Below are 7,261 nucleotides of genomic sequence, written 5' to 3'. Positions count from 1 at the left end.
ACTCTTTAAAACCTTTCAGTAAGGACATGTTACTTCCGTTCTACCATGAACGAAGCTTAAGCCTCTATGTGTGAGCAAGTAATGTTTAACTGCTAGAGTGCGAACCAAGCGTATCCACTTTATCGCAAACAAGCAAATAATTTCCGCTCCCATGACAGAGTATACAAGCAAGTGAACAGTAGCACGCAAACGTCAATATTATTCAGTAAAAACAACCAAACAAATACGCCATTTTTGAGCCAAACTACTAAGCTCTGACTTCCCTATTGCACGTATGGGGATACGTAGGCACAAGGGCCCAAATCCTTGGCGAGCAAACTAACTTAAAAATTTATTTTCCCTCCCACCTTATCCTCTCATCTCATTCCCGATAGCAAGCAATTTACAGATAATAAACATCCATACGCATTTGATACGAGCAAGTGGTTCCCATGGAGTACCATGGATGTGAGGGGTGCTAATACCTTCCCCTTGTATAACCAACTTCCGAATCTGCTCTTGGTTGCGAGACCGTTTCTCTCATATGGGGTTTTATCGCTATTTTCCCTTTCCTTTGGAATAAATAAAATCCGGTGGCGACTCTGTATTTTTCGCGGCGCTTCAGCTGGCGACTCTGCTGGGGACAATATGGAGTTCCCATAAGCGAGTCAAGCCTAGCTTGCCTGTATCCTTTTCTTGGATTGTTTACTTATGTTATTACTTGCTTTATTTATCCATGCTTGTTATATTTTCCTGTTATATATTAACTTGATTTGATCTTGTGGGATAAGTAGTATTGAGTGAGAAGCCTAATACACAGGCTTAGAGAGTATAAATAAGATAGGAGGGACTTCGTGTTGACCTATTAGACGTAGTTGTCTCGAGAGGGAGACACGAACATCCCTTTGGAATAGATTCTTTTTTGGAGTTTTGCTGGCATGTGAGTCACGTTCGTGCTGACAGTCATTCTTCCAAAGAGAGTCCATGACTCCAAGGACCTTTAGACAACCCATGGCTTTCGAAGTTGAGGGAAACCTCACTTAGAGGAGATCATCCCAAGGGTATTGTTAAATCACAAGTCATTTTGTGGCTATAACAATACTTTCGCCTCATGATCCGTGAATCTAAGCATCTTCATAAGTCTTAGTACTCACCTTGTGAGGGGACATGGTTATTTCTTGCAGGGAAATAAACCTTCAACCTACCTTGAGCTTCACGATCAGATTCTCCAAGATGATGTGAACCCTTGGATCCATGATGTTGCATGCAATTTCATCACATCATTTAGCGTATGCATTCCTTTGGGAACATAAAAACATGTTGCATCCATAATTGCATTTTATCAGACCTATTCAAGAAGACTCACTGTTGTTTGGCCTTTGTCCAGAACCTGCTACAGTCAAGCTGACTTCCCGACATTCTTACAACACGCGCCGTAATCATAAGCTTCTCATGGATCAGTGGGAGCAAAATCAAGTTGTTATGAGGGAAGATATGACCTCTGTGAAAGCCCAGATGGGTCAACTTGTTGAAGCCATACAAGCGTTGGCTAGAGGACAAGAGGAAATGCGCCAGGCCAATCTAAGAGCCATCACTGCCAAACCTCCTGTTGTGACAATACCAGTGAATCCCCCAGGAGGAGTTGGTACTCTTGTCGTAACTCAACCACCTCCCGAGAGGGTCCCAGTGTATCAAAATGCTGCTCATACATTCAACATCCCTGTCAATGGGAGAGCTCAACCTGAGATGGACGATCATCAGGATGGTTTCTTCACTACAAGGGATGATTCAGTATATGATGCTTTTGGTCCTTCTCCGACTGACTTCGATCGAAGATTTCGTATGATGGAGGATAAACTAAAGGCAATAGAAGGTCCCGATACTTTCGGGTTAGATGTCGCTGATATGTGCCTAGTGCAAGGCGTGAAAATTCCTCTGAAGTTCGAGGTTCCAAACTTTGAAAAGTATCAAGGGATCACTTGTCCGAAGACTCATGTCCGAGCTTTTTGCAGAAAGATGGCTGCCTATTCTGACGACGAGAAACTTTTAATGCACTTTTTTCAGGACAGTCTTAGTGGGGGCTTCTCTAGAATGGTATATGCAGCTCGAGCGCACGCATATACGAACCTGGAGGGAACTCGCTGAAGCCTTCATAAAGCATTATCAGTACAATTCATACATGGCTCCCAATCGTACTCAACTCCAGAGCCTTGCTCAAAATCCAGACGAATCATTCAAAGAACACGCCCAACGCTGGAGAGATCTAGCGGCCAAGGTTCAACCCCCTCTTCTTGAAAGAGAACTAATAGACATGTTCATGAACACCCTTCAAGGGCCATACCTTGATAGGTTGATTGGAAGCACCACCTCTGAATTCTCAAACCTGGTCACTGCTGGCAAATGAATTGAGAATGGCATAAAAATTGGCAAGATACCAGATCCAACCACTGCAGCCAATTGAGCAAAGAAATCCAATTCCGGATTCCCCAAAAAGAAGGAAGGGGAGGCCAATGCTGCCATGATAGCCAAAAGGGAAGATGGATCCTACCAAATGCCATACTATCCGGTGGCAACAATAGCGCCAAATTCGTATCAACAGCCAACATATGTTATCCCAACTGGTCCTCCAGCAAGGCAATATCAGCAACCTTATGCTCCTCAGCAGCCTATTGCTTCGCAAAAGCAGAACCCTTATCAACAGGGGCACCATAAACTGAGGAAGCCAGAGAGAAAGATAGATTCGATTCCTATGTTGTACAGTCAATTGCTGGGTCATTTACTTCGAGACTCCTTGGTGCAATATAGAGAGTTGAGACCTCCTCCAACACCTTTCCCTCAAGAATGTGATGCCAATTCTAGGTGTGAATTCCACTCTGGAGCACCTGGACATACCATCGAGAACTGCAGAGCCTTGAAGCATAAGGTCCAAGACTTGATCGACTCTAAAGCTATATCATTCGCGCCAACTATTGCAAACGTAGAAAACAACCCCATGCAGTTCAGTACATCTGCAGCATCGTAATCAAAGTTGTGGTAGATCCGAAGAAGTTGTGTCTGTGGGATAATCCCATCAGCTTCTATGAACCAAGATCCCGAGTTGTGGGAGGAATAAGGTTGATCACTCCAGCAATCATTAGTTTGTTCAATCATTTTTCATGTGTAATTTTTCTTGTTTGTCATTTGTAACATTCACTTGTAATAAACTCGTTTGTTTTTGAATAATAATGACATTTAAATAAATATTCATTGTTTTGAATGAATCCATTCGTGCCACTCATATTTTCCGTCGATATCAAACTTTTGTAAAGCGAAATCAAAAGGAGAATGATGAAATTGGAAAACACGATATCATTGCACGTACGCTTTTGAATAGAACCTTGCTGACAAAATGATATGAAGTACAAAGATGATGAGGGAATAAGTAGGTCAGTTAAGTTGCTAGACACAGTAGTAACCCAATATGTTAAGAGCCAAATTCCCAAATTACCTTTGGAAAGAGTTCTCAATTTATCAGCCCAAGAAATAAAGGAAAATGAGGATGAAAAAGAGAAAGAAGTGTTAACCATGTTAGAAGCACAACCTCAATGGGTGATATCAAAACCACACTGATGGGAGGATTTAAGAGTTTCGTTGGAAGTTGAGAAGAAAAAAGAATCTGAGACAGGTGCAGAATTGAAGAAGTTACCTGATAATTTAAAGTATGTTTATCTAGATTCTAAGAAAAATTATCCGACAATAATGAGCTTCGGGCTAAAGGAACCAAAAGAAAAGAAATTGGTACAGGTACTGAAGAAATACAAAAGTGTTATGGGATGGACCATTAGAGACATGAAAGAGATTATCCCCACAATATGCATGCATAAGATACTGATGGAGGATGATCACAAACCAGTGGTACAACCCCAAAGAAGACTAAATCCAGCAATCAAAGAGGTAATGAGAAAGTAAGTGGTGAAATTGTTGGACGCATGTTTGACTTATCCGATTTTATGATAGCTCATGGGTAAGTCCCGTACATGTGGTTCCAAAAAAAGGAGGAACAACAATGATCCTAAATGAGAAAAATGAATTGATCCCCACTCACACAATAACTAGATGGAGAGTGTGTATTGATTACAGAAGACTCAACAACGCAACAAGGAAATATCATTTTCCTATCCCTTTTATTGATCAGATGTTAGAGAGAGTCGTCGGTCATGAATACTATTGTTTCCTGGATGGGTACTCGGGGTACAATCAAATTGTTGTTGCCCTTAAGGATCAAGAGAAGACAAATTCATTTGTCCTTATGGTATTTTTGCATAAAGAAGAATGTCATTTGGGTTGTGTAATGCACCTGCTACTTTTTAAAGGTGTATGACATCCATATTCGGTGACATGCTTGAAAAGCACATGGAAGTGTTTATGGATGATTTTTCTGTTTTTGGTTCTTCTTTTAATAACGGTTTGACTAACTGGCCTCTTGTTTTAGAAATGTGCAACAAGCTAACTTGATTATGAATTGGGAAAAATGTCATTTTATGGTACAAGAAAGTATAGTGCCAGGTCATAAAATTTCCCACCAGGGAATAGAAGTTGACAAGGCAAAAATGGAGGTTATTGCAAACCTCCCCCCAAGAAAGGTGGCATTTAAAACTTTAAAGAGTAAGTTGGTTTCTACACTAATTATAGTAGCCCCAGATTGATATCTACCTTTTGAAATCATGTGTGATGCCAGTGACACCGCAGTGGGAGTTGTGTTAGGATAAAAAAGAGAAAAATTGTTACATGTGATATATTATGCTTGTCATGTTCTTAACCTTGCACAGATGAATTATGCAACTATCGAAAAGGAGTTGTTAGTAGTTGTTTATGCCTTTGACAAATTCAGGTCTTATTTATTAGGGTCGAAAGTCATTTTTTATAATGACCATGTTGCCTTAAAATATTTGTTTTCCAAGCAGCAATCAAAGCCAAGACTCTTAAGATGGATACTACTTCTTCAAGAGTTTGATATGGAAATCTAAGATAAAAGGGGTGTGAGAACACCGTGGTGGACCACCTGTCCCGCATGTCCTCGATTAAGGAAAAATAAGAGACACACTCTATTAAATAAGAGACATCTTGGCCATTACTGGTGTTCCATGGTTTGCAAACTTTGTGAACTATTTGGTAAGTGGAGTTATATCTGATGATTTTGATTCTATCAAAAAGAAAAAGTTTGTACATGATTGCAGGTTGTACCTGTGGGATGATTCATACCTTTATAAAAAGGGGGTAGATGGGTTGGTCCGAAGATGTGTTCTCGAAGGAGAGCAGAGGGAAATTCTCAAGGCTTGTCATAATTCAGAATATGAAGGACACTTTAGTGGAGATAGGACAGCAATAAAAGTCCACCAATATGGGTTATATTGGCTTACTTTGTTAAAAGATGCTCATTTAGTTGTACACGAATGTGATAGATGTCAACAGACAGATAACATTTCAAAGAGGAATCAGATGCCCCAAAATGCTATGTTGAAGGTGGAATTGTTTGATGTGTAGGGAATAGATTTTATGGGACTGTTTCCACCCTCTTTTGGTAAGAATTATATTTTAATGACAGTTGATTATGTGTCTAAGTGGGTAGAAGTTGTGGCATTACCTACAAATGATGCTAAAGTTGTAGTGAGATTCCTGCGAACGAATACCTTTGCAAGATTTGGGGTTTCATAAGCACTAATAAGTGATGAAGGTACACATTTTCTGAATCGCGTCATGGAAAACCTGTTGAGAAAATATAATGTGCATCACAAAATTGCCACCCCATACCATCCTTAAACAAATGGGCAGGTGGAAATTTCGAATAGACAAATCAAGCAAATTCTAGAGAAGACTGTGAATGCTTCCAGAAAAGATTGGGCAAAAAAGTTGGATGGTGCATTATGGGCATACCAAACAGCATTTAAAACACCCATAGGTATGTCTCCTTATCAACTAGTTTATAGAAAAGCTTGTCATTTACCTCTAGAGTTTGAACACAAGGCATTGTATGCCACCAAATTCCTCAATTATGATATATCCAAAGCGGGGGATTCCCGAATTCTTCAGCTCCATGAGTTAGAAGAGTTTAGGAATCGCGATTACGAGAATTCCAAAATGTATAAAGAACAAACAAAAAATGGCATGATCCGAGGATTCATAAAAAGGAATTTTAGGAAGTCCAATTGGTTCTCTTGTTTAATTCCAAGTTAAAGTAGTTCCCTGAAAAGTTGAAGTCTAAATGGTCTGGTCCGTTCACTGTACACAAAGTATTCCTGCATGGGGCAGTTGAGTTGAAGAACAATACCAGTTGAGACACCTTCAAGGTTAATGGTCAAAGGCTAAAACCTTACTACCAAGGATAGGAAATTGTCCTGGTGAAAGAGGCCCAGCTCAGAGAACCATATATTGGTCATACGTTGAGCTATGGATGTAAAAAATGTTGCTTTAGAGACAACCCGGAAGAGGTAACAGTGGTTAAATTTCAGTTGTGTTTTACATTCCAGTGTGTTTACTTTTTCCGTCAAGAGTCGTGTGTTGCAGATCCAAACAGAGAAAATTGCACAACAAAGGCATGAAAAAAAAGAGAAAGAAAAAAATTCAAAAAATTTCATCCTTCTGCCCATACGCGTATAGCCTAGCTCATACGCGTATGGGGTGCCCTATTTTTTCCCTGTTTGTAGGCACTCTATCCATACGTGTATGGGTTGGTCCGTATGCGTATGGTGTATTCCATATTTTTTCAAAAATCCAGGGCCTCTTCCCATACGCGTATGAAAGCCTCATACATGTATGGGGAACATCAAGAGTTGGGCCATTTTTCAAAAATATGGGCCATACACGTATGGCCAGGTGATACACGTATGCAACAGTCACCTGGAAGCATACGCGTGTGATACGTGATGAAAAATTTCAACTAACTTTGCCCTCTGGCCATACGCGTATGAGACATCTCATACGCGTCTGGCCCTGGCAGCACGTGTACGATACACTTATGGCTCATATAGGGCATTATATATATTTTTTCTGACATTTTCCACCTTGTACCATACGTGTTACTATTTTCTCTAATATATTTTCTCTAAGTTTTCTTGTTTTTCCATAGATTTCATTTGTAACAGGCCAAATCTCTCATAATCTGTAACCAATGGCTACTTCTTCTTCTCCATCTCATGACTCGAACAGGTTCTTCTCTACTGAACATGAAGAATGATACTATTCCTTACTTGACAGAAAAATAATTAAGGAAAGAGCATTTAACCTTCACCCTGACCAACACCAT

This window comes from Lathyrus oleraceus, chromosome 3 (assembly GCF_024323335.1).
Source record: "Lathyrus oleraceus cultivar Zhongwan6 chromosome 3, CAAS_Psat_ZW6_1.0, whole genome shotgun sequence".
Lineage (NCBI taxonomy): Eukaryota > Viridiplantae > Streptophyta > Magnoliopsida > Fabales > Fabaceae > Lathyrus > Lathyrus oleraceus.
Note: the sequence above shows the minus strand (reverse complement) of the source record.